This window comes from Macrobrachium rosenbergii, chromosome 58 (assembly GCF_040412425.1).
Source record: "Macrobrachium rosenbergii isolate ZJJX-2024 chromosome 58, ASM4041242v1, whole genome shotgun sequence".
Classification (NCBI taxonomy): domain Eukaryota; kingdom Metazoa; phylum Arthropoda; class Malacostraca; order Decapoda; family Palaemonidae; genus Macrobrachium; species Macrobrachium rosenbergii.
In genome coordinates this window covers 5,182,697-5,202,256 of record NC_089798.1, presented here as the reverse complement: position 1 = coordinate 5,202,256, position 19,560 = coordinate 5,182,697, and the positions used below count along the sequence as shown (strand labels likewise).

Below are 19,560 nucleotides of genomic sequence, written 5' to 3'. Positions count from 1 at the left end.
CAACTTTCTCCTGTAGCATACGCTTGCAAAGTCTTTCAATAGAGTCTACAGTTTGTCTTCACTATCGCAGATCGGTACGTATCGTCCGCAAACAGCCATTCCGCACTCCATTCACAAAAAAATAAATAAATAAATAATTGTCTCAAATTTGTATTTATCTTTACGCCCCTATCTCTTATTTATCACACGACTCCATCCACAATGATAGTAATCAACCATGGAAATAACACATCTTTGTCTCAGACCCACTTTTGCATCACACCAGTCCTTCTCCAGGAACATATCCTTAACACAGTTTATTTGATTTGACCAGTGTTTTATTGTTGCTCCCCAGTTAGGTCCCCTCACCCAACTACCCGTGGCATAATAGATAAGCTAGACGACCTACCACGCAATTCCTTTAAGCTAGGTTGATAACTTGCAATGGTCTTGACTGCTGAGCTGTACTGGAGGCGTTGAAACTTTAGAATCCAGCATAGGTATGGAAGCGATAAGGGTCGATACATCTGCAAAATTAAAGAAGACCTGGCTCCAAATATACCAACACATCCAATAATACGGGGACCTTTGCCTATCATTTCCACCAAAACCCTAGAACATGCGTCAGATACAATCTCCCGCTGCCTGTACTGTATCACACCCTAGCCGAGATTGACCATGCATCATGATTTGCACTTAAGACCTCTAACCCACGGAACTGTCCACCTCACTGTATCTAAACTCTCACAATTCAACCCGCTGATAATTTTTGACAGAAATATCTCCGTTCAGTAGACGCGAATATTAACGGGTTTTACAGATCAGGATGCTTCTCCCTGAATCCTTTGATTCCTGAGAGATTCCCAACATGTATGTATGTATATATAATTATATTTATACTGGTATATGTATATATATATATATATATATATATATATATATATATATATATATATATATACATACATATATATATATATATACATATACATACATACATACACGCTCACACACATCACCAGACATACATTCATCTTCATCTGGTACCGATACGCACGCGCGCACACATACACATGCGTATATATATCGCGTATCAGGTTTACTTCATTATAATGATTCGAACTTGGTTATACACACATAGGCTAACTATAGCTGAGTGGGTAAGTAGACTATCACTGTCAAAACAAAAGGCACAGATGCACTGAAGTATAGTTGTCCTTGGGCGTGGCTTATTTCCAAAGTAAATTAAGTAAAGTATATAAGTAATGTATCGAATCCGCCAGGTGACGAACCACTAAATTTTAATTCCCCTTCGGTATTATTTCTGAGGTAGAGCGAATTGGATATTAAACGACTTTTGTAGCTTAATGTTTGTGAATATAGAAAATAAAAATGCCATATGTAGGTGTGTATGAAACAAAAAGAATCAGTGCAAGTTGACTGACTTGGGTAAGATTCCTTTAGTTGTAATATATTAGAAAAAAGACGAAGAAAAGACGCGGTTGTATTTTTCATACGTTGCTAACTGTGGACTACGTTACTAAAGCTGTAAACTAATGTACAGTCACGTTTAGGAAGTGAAGCAATGAGTGAGAGTCCAAGAAAAACCGTCGAAAGGAGATCAAAAGAAGGTTTAGATACGGTTATGAAGATGTGTATTTCCTCTCGCCAACGGAGAACAAAGAAGAAATTGGTAAAAATAATTTCCGGACAGCGCACGTGGTTAGCACGTTTTGGCTATCAGACTACAGTCCCGTTTTCTATGGGATTTTTGCGTTTTCTGTTATTCTCTCGGAGGAATCCCGAGTTTGTTTCCTCTCTCTCTCTCTCTCTCTCTCTCTCTCTCTCTCTCTCTCTCTCTCTCTCTCTCTCTCTCTGTGTGTGTGTGTGTGTGTGTGCGTGCCTTACAGGTTATATCTTAGATGTGGCCACCATTAGAAGACAGAGTTAGAAATATATTTGTTTTAATGAAGTCATGAGGATACATGAAATACTTAATCTGGTGAGAAGTTTCTAGAATGAACGTTAACTGAACACTGTTTAGATTCAAGGACATGATGAAGAGTGGCTATTCTCACGAGTAGACAGTTGAGTATTGTTTCGAATTTTGATGCTGCCTCTTGGAATGGGGAGGCGTAAAAATTATTTATTTAGTTTCATGGTATGATAAGGGTCGCATTAATCTCAGACTTGTGTATATTATAACTGTATAATCACTTGTTTATCGTTTGGCAAGAGTTCTGAGCAAAGCAGTACAACATTCATACTGGCATGAGGCTACTACGGAGATGCCGATCAGTATGGCACAATGGTCTGTTAAAGGTGCCAATCAACTCAGACACCGACCTAAATTATTGAAGGAACTTCTTTGTAATGCCTCGATGTTGTTTTGTTATTATTTAATTTTAGCTTCTTATATTCTATATTTGACATGGATGCCTTTGCACGTGCCAGTTGTACAATTCATTTTCATCCCCTTCACTGCCGTGAGACGCTGTCTTCTTTTCAGTTCCGCCAGTCGGGTCTTTCCTGTGCTTTGTCTTCCACAAATCTCCCCTCATCTCCAGTTCTTCATTTGAGGGGTGGGTAGAGCTCTCGGCTAGCAGCTGTTGGCCCAGCGTTCGACTCTCCGACTGGCCAATGAAGAATCAGAGGAATTGATGTCTGGTGATAGAAATTCAATTTTCTCGTCATAATGTAGTTCGGATTCCACAATAAGCTGTAGGTCCCATTGCTAGGTAACCAGTTGGTTCTTAGCCACGTAAAATAAATCTAATCCTTGGGGCCAGCCCTAAGAGAGATGTTAATCAGCTCAGTGGTCTGGTTAAACTAAGATATACTTAACTTTTCCCCTCATCTCCAGCCTCCCCTCTTATAGTCCTCATCCAAGTAGTTTTGGGTCTTCCAACTCCTCTGGTGCCCACATGAGCCCAGCTGACAATATCACGTACTGGATGGCTTGGACATGTCCAAGCCATCTCCATCTCCCTCTCTTCATTGTTTTATCAGCATATGGGACGTCTGTAATTTCCTTTGTGGTATCATTGCTAACTCTATCCGGTCAAGCAACTCCTAATCTTCTTCATATAATTTATTCCCAAATGGACGAAATCTTGTAAATATACAGTAGTTTTATTGTTATACTATGATTTTTTGCAGGTCGGTCTTTTTCAGGCTCCGCTTTATCGGGAAAGAAAGATTGCAGTTCGCACTATACTTGTATATAACCGTACTATATTCCAAAAGGAGACAACCCGCAGTGGAAGGTATTACTTGTAAATATTAGAAAGATTCAACCTCCTCATTAATCCTTTCTCCATCCATGTTATATCGTCCCTTTGTGTACGTTTCTTCCTCATTATTTATGTTTGTCTTAGATTGATTGTGAATCCCATATCTAGATGTATGTTGAATTCTTTAGCAAGCTTAGTAAAGACTTGGGAGTTTTGCTGACTAAAAAGCATCATCTTCCCATTGTAAGTCTACCAGGTTTCTGTCATTACTGTTATTTTCCCTTGTAGCGTCCCACAGTTACTGCATATCTATTTGACAATAACCAGTCACCACTAAATTTTTGGTGAGTGGAATAACATGGTGAGATATAACTTCCATAATGAAAACTATGAAAGACAGCCACATTCTTTGTAGGCTAAGGATAAAGTTACACCCTTTTCGTGTGTGTAAATATTGGTTTATACACAACAAAAGGATGCTTATTTTATCCTGACACTCCATGATATTGGCCTGTTATTACTGTCATATGTCTTCTCGTAGCCATGAGAAGGGGATTTTTAGATTTCAAACACTGCTGCATGCCTTCTTAACCAAATACTTGATCTGTGCAACTCCTTCCGTTTCAAAACCACCCAGTTCCTCTCCAAAAGCTTTTCATTAAGTTCTTTCTATAGCGTTTTGGAAGTCATTGTGGCAGCCGACTCAAATCACCCATCTTTGGTGCCTTTGCAAAGCAGTCTAATTGGGATACGAAGTGTCATTCAGTATCGGATAAAATCATGCATGCAGCAAATACTTCATAATACGGTGTTTTCCATTTCCTAAGATCCTCCATTATTTATTCCACTACAAAAACTGAATTCACTCATAATCACTTTCAGGTCCTCTTCAGTGTCTGGTATATCAATCAAGTTAACCCCCTTGTGTCTCGTATTCATGACCTCACATGAAATTTCTGCCCTGCGTTGTCTTTTTCTCCTGTCTTAATTGTTGATCCGTCCCTCCTTTTGACAGGCATTTTCTTCTTTTTCCTTTCACCCATGGATTTCTTTAATAATTATGTGGGCCACCCCAACACCAATGCCACTCCTTGAATACATGGCTTTGTCATCATCATCAAACTGTTTGTCCAAATATTCTTTCTTATCTCTTCTTGATCTTCAGTTAACTATCCAAGACTTGACTACTGAGCATGTTCTGCTTTGCGTTCTTCATCTCCTCCCTGCTATTTGTCTACATGAACCTTTTGCTTATGTCAGCTCTTTATTGTATCTCATTCCCATTCCATATCTTGGTACCCCATATCCCAGTACTTCTTAGCACATGAATTGATACACTTTCTTGATGTTTAGCAAATCCTCATTACATTTGAATTTTGAGAGTTATGTCTAGGAAATAGGTTTCGTGCGTTTTTATTCTTACCTAAATTGTAGTCCTTTTTTTTTACTCTATGTATCAATATGATTCATATTTTTTGGAATATCACATTTTCACTAAGACACGTGGAGATGTATGTCGAACAGGATAGTACTTACCGCTTGCTATATCTTCCAGACTTTTCAGTATTGGGAAATTTTTTTTGCAGGTCGGACTTTTCCAGGCTCCGCTGTAGCCTGAAAGAAATATTACAGTACAGTCATAGAACTTTCCTCAAGTGACCTCCTTTCTTTCTCTTTAAGTCAGGGGTCATTTTTATTTCTTTTATTTTCCTTTTGTTACACTTACCCGCCAGTGATACACGAAGGACCCTACACACCCTAATGCAAACATAAGTATAAATTGTGCCGAAGTTTCTTCGGCGCAATCGAGTTTTCTGTGCAGCGTATAATGTTGTATGAAACTCTCATCCACGGCCCATGAAACTCGCAGCCGCAGCCCATGAAACTATCAGCTACGGCCTGGTGGTGGCCTGTGTTGTTGGCACCTATAGCGATGCCAGACGCACGATCATGGCGAACCTTAACCTTAAGTAAAATAAAAACTACTGAGGCTATAGGGCTGCAGTTTGCTATGTTTGATGATTGGAGGATGGATGATGAACATACCAATTTGCAGCCCTCTAGCCTCAGTAGTTTTTAAGATCTGAGGGCGGACAGAAAAAGTGCGGACGGACAGACAAAGCCATCTCAATAGTTTTCTTTTACAGAAAACTAAAACTGCAAACCGAAATTCAGAGCAAAGTAGTTACCGTACCAAACGTTTTACAAGAAGTCCGTTATCTTCAACAGAAAAGTAATTGTCGTATCCATCGGAAGTCAAAGCTGAACCATGTCACTTTTATGTATTTTGAATTTCATGGATGCTACCCTAATCGCTGATTTCTGGAGCCACAAAGTCTTTTTTAAGCTATTATAACAGTGATTTATTATAGATGCTATCCAGCCTACCCATATCGCAATCAGCTTTTTAGATTAAAGCAGTAGGTTACAGTATTTGGTTAAGCAATCTTAATGGTATGTGGTGACAATTTCTCATTCAAAGGTTGCTAACCCTCCCCTCCTTTCTCTCTCTCTCTCTCTCTCTCTCTCTCTCTCTCTCTCTCTCTCTCTCTCTCTCTCTCTCTCTCTCTCTCAGGATTTTCACGATTCTTAATATTTATAATATTAATGATAAATTTATAAAATTTTACTGGTTTCATAAGGAATAATTATATATTTGCTTGGTAAATGTATAAGAGTGATTGAGACGACCGGGAAATGAGGAGACAGAGAGGTGGTAAAAAGGTTCTAAATTAGTAAGTGAATAAATTTATCGAAGAAGATAGTTTGACGAAGAGTGCGTAAGAGGAAGGTGCAGGATTATGAGTATAAATTATCGTATCACCATCATAATTACCATAAAAGTAAAACCCAATAATTATATGAATGCGAAGCAGTTTTCCTGTTTCGCCTGAGAGTTGAATGAAGAGCCAGTTTCCCAAGGAAACATTTTTTGGGTAGCTACTAATCCAAATACTATACCACGCATCCCTCCCCCCTCCCGCTCTCTTCCTTTAGTTCTCGCCCACCATCTGCTCCACGCGCAGTTGTTATTTGTTCATCACCTTCGTCATTATGTTTATGGAAATCCCCCGTTCTTCCTCACCGCAATTTTTGCTACCATCACCTTCGGCACCACTTTACCTCTCCCCTCCCGTCTCCCCCCCCCTTACTTTTTAATCTCATGTTTTTTTTTATCCTGTTTTTGTTCGGTGTTTCACGTTTTTGTTATACTGTAGTTTCGGTTACATATTATAGAAAGAAAACGAAAATGTCAGGAATGCTTTTGGTTTTAATTTCCCGAAAGCCCACAGGAGAAATAAACGTAATTACTGTTTGCCTGAGAAATAGAGACAGTTTTGTCATTTTGGTTCGTATATCCTTTTAGCAAAGGATTCACAGCCCTCCACTGTAATAAGTGCTTCTTTGCCTGGTGATATGATATATTTGTACCTCAAGCTCTTGGAACTTCTAGGTCAGCAGTGCCCAAGTATAATAGTATCACTTTTTACAACCAAAGTAACAGTCATTCATAAGTTGACTCGTGTCATACGGTATCCATAACCCTCGTGATTGGAGCTCTTCCTTCATGAAAGGGGATTTTACACAAAGTTTTTTCTACCTTGGGACTGGATGCATTAGTGCCCCATGATAGATTGAAATTCAAGAGAAACAGCATAGATGGGGAATATGTAGACCTTGAAAGGGAAGAGATACAACTAGCTGTGGAAAAGCATAGTATTGAATTGCTAGAGTTGCTGTGGAGGGAATGTTTAGAATGTATGGCGTTAAAAATCATATTTTGTCAAGCAATAAGTAGTTTTTCATCGAAGGGAGCAAATCGAGTGTTATATCATGTAGACCGGAGAATGAATGACTTGTTTGGTGTAAAAGTTGTTCTGAAACAGGGAGATTATTATGTTTCCCTGGCTGCTTCATATCTTATGGATGGATTGATATGAGAACTTAAGAGTAAGGGGAAAGGATATAAATAGGAAGTTTTGGAATATGAAAGTTATTTGGAATATTTGTAAGAGAAGAAAGTTGTGAGTGAATGTGATCAAAGTCAAGTTAAGACTGTCAGTGAAAGGCAGGAATATGGAGTAACGACAGATGATATGCACGGTGGAAAAATGCTAGGATGAGAGAAGAGGCAAGTCGCAGAGCAGAAGCAGGGACTGTAGCTGGGTCGATACAAAATATTGGAAGGTGAGGAGGAGTGTTCAGGAAAGATTGCTAAGCCATCTCTGTATTTGTGTAAATGAAGTATGAATGTTTAATTCGAATAGAAAAACACTGTACAGCTTATAATGCTGTATGAAAGTCTCATCCGCGGCCCATGACTTTCACCCACGGCCCGGTGGTGGTCTGTGTTGTTGGCACATATAGCGGTGCCAGACGCACGATCATAGCGCTCTTTTTAACCTTAAATAAGATAAAAAAAACTTACTGAGGCTAAAGGGCTGCAATTTAGTGTTTCATGATTTTCTTTTACAGAAAACTAATATAGCGTTGCTTGTTCAGCACAGATGGGCAAAGGATGATAGGTGATAGGAAGGGCTGAGAAACGTGGATACAATAGATGTATCGGAATATTTGATATGGTTTTGTGAAGTGAGAAGAGTAGAAGACGGTTGGGTCCCCGTAGGGGTAGTGCTGTCAGTGCACCTCACGAGATGCACTGTAGGCATTACTTAAGGGTCTTTGCAGCGTCACTTCGGCCCCTAGCTGCAACCTCTTCATTCCTTTTACTGTACCTCCGTTCATATTCTCTTTCTTCTGTCTGACTTTCCACCCTCTCTGAAAGTTGTTTCATAGTGCGACTGCGAGATTTTCCTCCTGTCACACTTTTAAAATCTTAATTCAGTTTCGCTTTCAGCGCTGAATGAACTCATAGGTTCCAGCGCTTGGCCTTTGGCCTAAATTCTATATTCTAGTCTATCCTAAGACGGTTGGGTACGGTAGTGATAAGTTTATAATTCGTCAGTATAAAGGCGTTCGATCTCTTTGAGTGGAGGAGGTTTCGAATGATGATTAACCTCTATGCCCAGGAAGTAAAAGAATATAGGCTATGTAAGATATTGATGACGGGCACATTGTTTATAGGGCCGATCGACAGTATATGAAGTGTTCAGTTATGTAGGCGTATATGTAAACAAGCTGTTTTCATTTTCTTGTCCATTTGTATAACTATATTTTTTTTAAGACTTGGAATGTGATACAGTGGAACATTTGATATACCGGTATATTTTTCTGGGAACCACTAGATACACGGGGTCACAAAGAACATGTATATAAAATGTATTATGTCGAAGGCTTTGCTGAAGAGAAGTTATACGGGTTTTAAAGACCACGAGTAGTTTTTAAAAAGAAAGTGGTAATCAATATGGTGCAAATACTGGACTGTATTTCCATCAGATTGTGTAGTATTTTGTAATAAGAGGCCTCAAAACAACTCATCTCCATCTCTTTCTCGTGTTATCTGATTAAAGAAAATATAAATTTTGTGGTATTTAATATTTGTGTTTGCGAGAACCCAGTGTACGTAGCCTAATTAGTTTAGTTTCCTTTGTTGTTTCCTGATACTTTTCTTCCGCTGACAGCTGTTACTCGTATTATTTCTCATGGGTTTGCATCGTGTAGATATCTCGCTTATTTGTAACATCCGACACTTCAGGAGATTGGAAATGATATCAGTAGGTTTTGTTTGCAATATTCGCATGCTATTTGTTTTATGTTGCCTTGCCTTCCATTCTTTTGTTCCCTGTAACGCTACAAGATATAGTTTTCTCCTCTTCCTTGTGGCGTCACTATTTTTCTCCCATATTGTACTTTTTCCTTGTTTTTAGCTAGCCTATATCGTTAGGAAGTCGTATTCGTAGGCTTGCACATTAAGTCATGTCCTCACACTCACACACACACACACACACACACACACACACACACATATATATATATAAAGGTAGTTTACCTGACTTTTTTTTTATCCATTACAAACTCTCTCTCTCTCTCTCTCTCTGCCCTGCCCTGCCCTGCCCTGCCCTGCCCTGCCCTGCCCTGTCCTGGCAGGCCCAGTAACTTGGGTGGTAGCTCGTCTAGCCTTGGTCTAGCTTGCAGCTGGACGACCCGTGTTCGAATCGCGAACCGAGCGAGGATGAACAGATGTTTGTGGTCCCAAAAGTGCAGGCTGCCTCTGTTGGCCAAAGCAGTGAATTAGGTACCTATTGGTAAGCTGGCAGACGACTGTTGTAGGTCGTAGTTATGGTAGATAGAGAGAGACAAAACTAGACAAGAGTGCTTATCTCTGTCCAAGTGTTTCATATCAAAACGGGGGGACATCGATGACCTGTGTTAGTTCCGGACCGCTGTCGAACAGTCAGTGAATTTATTATCTGGTGGTCGACTGCTGTGGGTTATAGTCGGGCTGAAGAGAAAGAGAAACAAAAAACAGACTTGAATGATCAATATTGCGTAAACCAACATCATAAATTACCTAACGGAAGGGCCTCACCCAGGTGACCCTCATCCTCACCTGAGTGAAGCTAGTCTTCCTCTCTCTCTCTCTCTCTCTCTCTCTCTCTCTCATCAACGTTTTTTTTCAGAAATATTGTTTATATTCTTGCCGTAATGTCTTTTTAGGTATAATGATAATAATCCATAAATATTAATACTGTATATACTTTCTTTATAGGTGAGTCGTCAAGGGTGAACAACGTCAGAATGACAAGAGTCCTCAGAACTGCCAATATATATAAAATATAGCGTCCCAGCTAAGTACTTTGTAAGTATGAATTCAAATATTCTTGGATGCATAATAACATGCAATCGCAGGCTTACACGACCTCTCGCAAGGTCACAGTTGCGCACCCAGACATAGTGATTTATTGAGTATTTTATCTCTCTCTCTCTCTCTCTCTCTCTCTCTCTCTCTCTCTCTCTCTCTCTCTCTCTCTCTCTCTCATTCTGGTGATAGGTAGCAAGTGTAATCACTGATTTTTTTTTTTTTCAAATCGGTTGCATAACATCGTCGCCTTCATGATTTGATTTAAGGCTTCATAGTTTCTGCACTTTTGTTTATGTGTCTGGACCTTTAGTGTGTACGTTTGAGCCAGCCCTTAAGATAAGCACCCAAGCACTGTTGAGAGAGAGAGAGAGAGAGAGAGAGAGAGAGAGAGAGAGAGAGAGAGAGAGCGAGTGTGTGTCTCGTGTCGCTAGGTGGGGTAGTTGATAAGAGGGTCGGGGGTTGGTAGGCATAGAATGGGAGGGAGATGAAGGATATAAGTGATGCAGGGAGTGAGGGAGATAGGAAGTGGTCTAAGTGATGTGTTCCTCCACCTGCCCCTCTCTCTCTCTCTCTCTCTCTCTCTCTCTCTCTCTCTCTCTCTCTCTCTCTCTCAGCCTTTCTTCAACTCGTCATACTTTAGGGATTAAAACCGTTGAGATTATTATAGGAGAGTGTTGGCAATATACATTCTCTCTCTCTCTCTCTCTCTCTCCACACACGTTTTCTAATATTTTATGCTTTGAAGTGGTTTCGGCACTACCATTCTAAATGTTAGATGTTGATTGTTCTGATGTTTTTGCAGTTGTTGACCTGTCATTACAGTACTTGAGTTCGAAAGGTAAGTAAAGTGAAGAAACGCCAGAACTGTAGATTACATAATGGTCATCTGTAATCTGTTTATTGTGTTGACTCCACTGTGGTCAGCACTGAGATAGATAGGTGTGAATGAGTCCAGACGGTGTTGGCATATAAAGCTGCTGCTGTGTTCATTTGTAGGGGCATGTGGCTGGCAGCAGCCTGCTTTGCCGTTTCATTCATCAGTGGAACGAGGCGACTTTAGGCCGTGAAAGCTGTCTCAAAGAGACAATGGTGTGAAGGATACCAATTTACTAAATTAAATAAACGGTTGATTTCAATCTAAACTCCCGGAAAACTTTTGATACATCAGTTTATCCGCGTGTGGAACGCGTGACGCCATCGGTTTGTTTACTCAGTTTTTGCGGATATGATTATGTGCACCCATACCCTGACGATTGACCGCTGGTGAGAGTAGCATGTATTTTAACGGGTATTATTCCCACTTATACCTAAAGTCTGAGAGTCGTACGACAGTCATATTCGACTTGAAACGTTATTCGAGAATATTTTCGTGTTTGTAAACGTATTTATAGCTTTCCACAAGAGCAGATAAAAAACATATTGAGATGAATTTATTGTCATTCGTTATTCAAGTGTTCTTCGTAGCTGATATCAAAATTTCCTTTAAGAGCAGAAAAAAGCCTGATTCGAGATAAGTTGGATATCTAATTCGAAATCAGACAAAGGGGTGATTAGAGATGAGTGAGAATTAAGTTTACACGTGTCTGTCGTGTAAAAGCTAATTTGAACTGTATATCCTTGATCGTTACACTGGTGACCAGTTGTTTATGGCGAATGCGGAAATGGTTGTAGCCTCTCATTCGGCTCATGAAAAAAGGGGAGATGTGGAGAATTGTAACAGTTATTAAGAGAGAGAGAGAGAGAGAGAGAGAGAGAGAGAGAAATTAAGAAGAGTAGATAAATATTGTGCAGAGTGAATGAGGCAAATATCAGACATAATAAAGGTTGGTTACTAGCATTGTTGTTTAGAGTATGTAGAAATCTTTTGATGTATGTCCTAGTCGAGACGACGCTTCGTAAATTATGACATGGCGGCGAAAAAACACACATGCGCACACCACACAACACACTATATGTATATAAAGTACTTATATATATATATATATATATATATATATATATATATATATATATATATATATATATATATATATATATGTGTGTGTGTGTGTGTGTGTGTGTGTGTGTGTGTGTGTGTGTGCATGTGTGCATAATATGCGTGTATGTATAGCCAGTATGTTTGTGTATGCATGTTTTACCGCAACGTGCTACTCCCTTAACCAAGAAAGATGTCTCAGATTCGGCTCCCTTGTGAGAAAGGGTGGATAGGAAGGGACGCAGTCCTTTAAAACCTTGCTGCTTGTATTGACCTAAGAAGTGATTTATGCACCTGAAAGTTGACGACTGTGATGGTAACAATCAGATTAAAAAATGTCATGGCTTTAGAAACCCTATTCCAGAAGCTAGTTTGGTATGTCCGATAGGTGTTAGTAATGGGACGCAAGTTATTATTATTATTATCATTATTCAGTAAATGAAACCTGTTCACATGGAACGAGCCCACAGGGGCCATTGACTTGAAATTCAAGCTTCTTAAGAATATGGTGTTCATTAGGAAGAAGCAAGAAGTAAAGGGAAATACAGAAGAGAGATACCACTTATTAAAAAAAGAAAAAATAAATTAATAAATGGATAAATAGCTAAAAGTGTATTAAAATGCAATAAGAACAGTATTAGGGTAGTAATGCATTGCATTTTCGCTTGAACTTCTGAAGTTCCAACTGCACGACATCCTCCTGGAGGCTGTTCCACAGTCCAACAGTATGAGAAATATAGAGGGCCTCTGGAACTGAGTAGTTCGACAGCGAGGCACATTTACTGCACAGGTATTCATAGGTGGTTTCTTAAATAATGATTGTTACCGTGACCTGCATAATGCAACAGGCGAAAGAGTTCTTAGATAATGACGTATGTGATGACTGTCATAGTTAGATTGAAAGACGATAACTTGGGTAAAGTCTTGTAAGTGGACTAAAAGCTACAGTTTCTCGTGGCAGTTCAGTTGAAGGACTGAGTAGGGGAAATACAAGAAAAGTATGTTGTTCCAGTGATGCTTTGGCAATGCCTAACGGTGTACAGTCCTCTTGAATAACATCGTAGCTGGGAGGTACGCGGCACTGAAAGAAACACAGGTATCTGAACGAGGGCGTTCTTGGAACCCGTCGGTCCCAATCGTGTGATGGTCCATTTGGGAAGATGATAAACCATACCGAAATTTGAAAGAAGTCGCAGTAGCTAAAAATGGAAACGTCAGTGGATCATAAGAGTAGAGTGAATGGAGCAAGAGGCTACTCCGTAACATGGAATCAGCGGGTCTCAGAATTCCTGAAGTGCATCTCTTCCATATCCCACGCATGCCACCAGCAACCACAAAACTTGTGGCTACCGGATAGTTGCCAAGCAGCGGAACGCTACAAGGCGTTAAAGAACTGTAACGGGGGCTGCCTTAATGGTTGTGTACTGTATTTACTGTTTGCTCTTTTATCCTGCTGGAATGACATTGATGTGTTTTGGATACCTCATCAAGAGACTCAGGTCATTACTTAATTTTGAACTATTTTATTTCTATGTGATGACATGGATGTACGTTTGGTGCAACAGACTTCCACAACGTTAGCGATTTTATACACATACGTAGAAGGTTCATCACCATAACATAGAACCCCCTGCCAACTGTGCCCTTTTCCCCTCAATTTTGCATACACTCTCACCGTTTCGTCCCAAAAACCTCCTCTTTCACACTATATTTACCGATTCTAGTGTTTTTGTCATATCGCCTCAGAATTGTAAACATTCATCAGCCTATCATCCACAATGATCAAATCATCTCAAAACACAATGACCCATTCTATCAGATACTCTACTTCACATTATGCCTTTTTTAATGCTTCGTACACACACATATATATTATGATTCCAAAAAGAAGAGTTGGCAGCAATCCCCTCATCCATTCCCATCTATTGCCTCAATTTCAAAATTTCTTCCCGTTTTCTTGCACACATTCTGCCAGCGTCTATCTTACCAACTTTGTACTTAAATCTGCAATCGTTTTTCGTGACTTTTCGGTGTACTGGTCGCTGGTATAGTGGTTAGCGTCATGATATGCCACTCAGATGAGCAGTTACTACCGCAGTGTGGGGTCTGTGGCGGGAGGTTGAAACCAACTTATTCTTTGGAAGCTTGAGTTTCAAGTCAGTGGCCCCATGGGCTTGTTCCATATGATTAGGTTTCATGTACTGAATAAAAAAAAAATACTCCTTCCAGAAAGATACCTGCCTGTGAATACATACCTAACACCAAACTAGTCACTCTCCTGCCTGCATATAGCCTATGCTTACAAAAGCCTTGCTTTCATCATAAAAACGTTTCATTGTCCTCCGCTACTTAACTTTTTTACCATACACATTCTCTGCAGTCTCACCATTGCTTATGTCTGTTGTAAAATATGTGATACATATGTGATACATATTTCCCCTTTGATTTTTTAGCTTGCTTAACTGTTTCTTAACAAGCGCTCCACTCATGAAGAACACTGCATGGGTGGAGCGCTTGTTAAGAAACAGATATGCAAGCTCAAAAATTGCAGGGGAAATATGTATCACATAATTTACAACAGACATAAGCAACGTCAATCCTTTTGTTATCTCTTACCGATTAAATGAAAATACTACCATACACATTTTTTTGCTAAACTAAGCAGTTTTGCGCCTCTTGTGCTTTAGCATTCCCAAAATCACATTCTCCTGTTTGCAGTGGCACAGTTGTCAGTTATTCTAGAAGGTCTCCCTTATCTTGAGCAGGATTCGAACCGATACCTTGTTGGATTGATATGCGGACGACACTGTCATTATCCGTTCAACTACAGAGAGAGAGAGAGAGAGATTGTTTTCAACTGTGTACATGTTACTGTCGAATTCAGGTTCTAGGCTTAGAATGGAAATCAACTCATCCGTCAATGTTGATATAGTTATAATTCCCTTTAGGTACAAATTATTTACAGGAATTCGTGCAATTGGAACTTGAGAAGTTCAAGCGTAAATGCAATGCGTTACTACCCTAGTACTATTCTTGTATTTTAATAATTTTTTTATGTATTTATCTATTTTTTTTCTTTCTTAATAAGTGGGATCTCTTCTTTCCGTATTTCCCCTTTACTTCCTCTTGCTTCTTCCTAATGAACACCATATTCTTTGGAAGCTTGAATTACAAGTCAGTGACCCCAGTGGGCTTGTTCCATATGAATAGGTTTCATCTACTGAATAATAATAATAAAAATAAAGTGAATTCGATATTAGTATTTCGCGACTTAATATTTTGAGGTAAAGAAAAATCCATGCGTTAACTAAAAAAAAGAAATGTAGCCTATATCTGAAATATATAGTCACGAATTGCAAACTTACGGTAGCACTCTGCTTAGATGGGTTAATTCGATTCTCGGCACAGAACCTGTACTCGACAATATATACCACAGATTCAAGATTTGTTCCGGTTTCTTTTGGTAGCGGAATTTAGAGTGCCATTATTACCCATGTATTTATCTACCTAGATACAGGTTCCAGTCATGGTCAGGTTAGATGTTTTTATCGTGTAGAATTCCTTTTGACTGGGAATTAATCTTGAAGTAATGTAAATTCTATATTGATGGCATTTTTGTAACTCAGTACTTGAAAGCATATAAAATGTCATGCGTAAAATTGACACACATATATATATATGTGTATATATATAATTAATATTTTGGTAGATATTTCATTGTTAAACACTTGAAACGCTTTACACAAGATTTCGTGGCAGCATAATTTATGAGGGGTTTCTTCATAGCTTGCTTCTTAATACTTTTTTGAAGTAGTAGAAACAAGTAACTGACAACTTTGTACTCTGCAAAATGTTTCATATATAAAGAAATGCCTGAAACGAAAACATATCGTAAAATAGCCGCCGAAAGTGTCGAGAGAGATCCGCGTGGCATGTTGAACAGGCTTTGTAATTCTACGCGTAAATTAATTAGAATATAATCCAATTTTTCGCGGCTCTATGAGGTGTTATGTAGACCCTTTGAAATGAGATGCCTGGTTGGTATAGGTAGGGGCTGGGTAGAAATTTATGATCATTAAAGGCTAATTCTTCACCAGTCCATTTGGTCCAAACGATTTTTATTTTGCTCTGTAACTTCCCTTCCATAACATTAAGGTGTACTACTTGTGGTGTACAAAAATTTATTATTATCAAACTGGTAACTTTGCTAGTGGTTGAGCCTTCCTGTGCACATTTGGTAAAAGTTATTTCACCTGATCCCAGGACCAAGTTTAGCCCTTGAAGTAAGCTGTATTATTTTCCTTATCAAATAGCTGAGAATGGGATTAATTGTTGCTTTTCTTTCACGAGCTCATTGATGTCACCAAGGATTTTTCCCCTTTTTCTTCTGACCATTATCTCAGCAGAATACCGAAGGGTTGCATTGCTATTCCCTGCGTTTAACAGGAAGGCGGAACTTGCCGAAGGTTACCCTAATGTAGCCTGGTTCCTGATAAAGAAGAAAAAAATCATCCTTTCAGTGTCCTGTTATGTTCAAAATCAAGTGTCTAGTGTCAGTGAGACGGAGCTCTTGCGTAAGATATAAAATTATATTAAAGTTCAACTTTCTTTTATAATAAAGCCAAAGCCTCATAAATCAAAATGATAAAGTTGAGTTATGTGAATTTTAATCTTCTTTGTCTTCAGCCTTTACCCATCTCTACACGGAACAGCGACCCCATATAGAGATGGGTAAAGGCTGAAGACAAAGAAGATTAAAATCCGTAACACAACTTTATCATTTTGATTTATGAGGCTTTATTATAAAAGAAAGTTGAACTTGCTATTCCACGGTAAATGTAACTGGTGGGATGGGAAGTGGAAACTTTTCAAGTTGTTATCAAAACTACGGTAATGTTTGTAATTGGCACCATTAATAAATTTGACTAAAAACGGCCTTATGTGTAGAGTTAGTGAAATGTCTTGAAAGATAGATTCCAACGATGCAGTTGATTTTCTTAGTCAAGATTAAAGCGTTTTCATAATCAGGACTGCTACCAGTTACTTATAGACAAAAAGGTGAAGGATAGAAAATATTGCAATTTTCAGGTTTTACACGCTGAGTGGGTAATAACACCCATGACTAAAAAACAAAACTTTTACTTGTCACCGATGTTTTGAGAAGCATGAACTTTTATCTTAAGAGAATGAAAATTAACGATAATAATGAAAAATACGCTAAACTGTCACAAAACGAAAGTGAATGATAAAACTCAAGCTTCCCACGAGGCCGTGAGTTCTAGAAAGTTCAGAAGTAATAGTATTCCCAATAAATAAAGATGTGTACAAAAACTCTCATGCTCAGAAACACACACACACACACCTTGGCATGCGAGAAAAGGGTATGTGAAGGTGATGAGGCAGATGCCTCAGTGACTCATCATTCTTCCTCTCCTCTTAGCATGCCCACAAAGAAACATCGGCACCATCATTATTTTTATCTGGAAATATATAGATGTTTCATCTGTGTCTTCCTCTGTGGGTTGTCTTACATTTGTTTTGATTCTACAGTATGTGTTACCTCTAGTTTTATTGCCGTATTTGAATGTTAGGTGTATCAAGCTGGTCTGCTAGAATATCTTGCCTTGCACAGTACTTCGGTCATCGTCCATCTCATGTCCCTTTGGCTTTGGGGTTTGTCTTGGGGACGGTAATCGTCTCACTTGGCAGTACTAGAGAACAGTTGAGGCGACCACTGAACCGTTGAGCGCTTCGTTGGGAGGGTCACGTTTTATGCGACGCTTTTCTCTATTTGTTCTTGATATTATTGTTGCTCCTTGTTATTATTATGATTATTGCTGCTGCTGTTGTTGACAGTTGAGATTGATAGTGCTATTTTTGACATAGTGTATGGACAGTGTGTATTCTTTTTTGTTATATGAAGACCAATTGAACAGGGGGATGCGAATTAACTAACGGTGGTCTAGCACCCGCCCTTGAAGCTGGTCCATGAGAAAGGACCACCTGTTGTATCGATTGTATCATTTAGTTGAGTAGTTTTATGAAATAAGTTGTTGATTACTAAAAATAATTGTTAGCAAACCAACTCTCTCTTTCTTTGTGGACAGCATCTTGTCATTGTTGTATGGGTTACAGTAATAAAGTTGATGCATCTTTACTTATCATTATTCGCCTTTTACCGAAGCGCTTGAGTATTTTGTGGATATTTCAGGTTTTCTCTTGTACAATGTTTTGGTTAATGTTAAATTTTACAATGTATGTGTTTGGGGTAATTTTTCATTGATTTTTTTTTTTTTTAATTTCCACACATTTGTACTCTTGAATGTAGTAAAAAAGAATAGCCATCAGTTAAGGTACTTGAAGCTGTAATTTACCTGACGGTTCTTGAATGTACATTTTAATTGTTTATGTATTTATAGATTTTATACATATTTTATACATATATATGATGATACCTTGAGCACTAGATATTCCTGTATAATGCCCATACTGGTCAGATTAAAAATAGTGTAAAATCGGTGATTTTCGTAACATTTGTAAATAATACAACAAACTGTGAAAAATGTTAATTTCCCATGGACATTCTGTTTTATTATCTGTTTTATATCTTTCACGAACTTAAGGTAACGTCAAAGACAGAAATCACGTGTGAAGCGAGTTGTGGGAAATAGAAATATAGGGAGTATATCTTACGATGATCTTTCGACAAACAATCCCTCTCATGTTTTAGTTTCTCTCTCTCTCTCTCTCTCTCTCTCTCTCTCTCTCTCTCTCTCTCTCTCTCTCTCTCTCTGTGTGTGTGTGTGTGTGTGTGTGTGTGCGCGCGCGCGTGTCGTTCGTGGTGGAAAATTCGCGTGTTTGTTTTCTAGGAGAGGTTAAGTTTAAAGTGAGTTTGCAAATTGTATACGAAAGGCAACTTGCAGGGAGAAAAATGGGAATTGGCACCATATGAATTTGCTCAAATGATCCGCGAGAAAAATGCCTAGTCACATTCCCTACTTTTTTAATGGTGGCATTAAGCAGGCCATTTCCTCATGGCGACGTCATTGGCGAGAGTCCCTTTGGTGTTATGGATTTGATGACGTCACCGTGTGATGAATATAATCTGATAGAAGGATTTATTTTGAGTTGTTGTTGGTGCTGCTTCTGTTCTTGCTTCACTGGCCTGTTTGTTTGGGTTGGTGGCTTGCTTGTTTACTTATTTTCAGGGTTATTTGTAACTGCTGGTCCTCACCAGACATGTGTGGGTTAATGGAATTATACATTTTATAGTGAAGTTCTCGAGGCTAGACAACCCAGATCAAGTTCGGTGACGGAAAATTATTGTGTATTTTGTAGTGAAGGTCGTGAGAGTAGAAAACGTGCCCAAGTCAGGTCGGCCGTAAAATTTTGTTATTCTTATGCGGCTCCAAAACCATTGTGTAAAACTAATGAAAATTGAATTATCCGGAAAACACTACCTTATTTTACAAGTGAACGTTATGAATGTCCGATGAACAAATGTGACGCTTGAGTGTAATGTCAACACTATCGTTAAGAATGGTAAGACGGACTCGGTGTGTAGTGCATGTGGATATGTATCCTGTGTATCGCAAACTTGAATTACAACA

At 38.9% G+C, this 19,560-nt stretch overlaps 1 protein-coding gene across 2 annotated transcripts in view; it reads left to right on the top strand.

Moving 5' to 3' along the window:
* Positions 1–19,560, top strand: part of LOC136837204 (collagen alpha-1(I) chain-like) — a 505,330-nt gene that overhangs the window by 55,430 nt on the left and 430,340 nt on the right. The window lies entirely within an intron of this gene.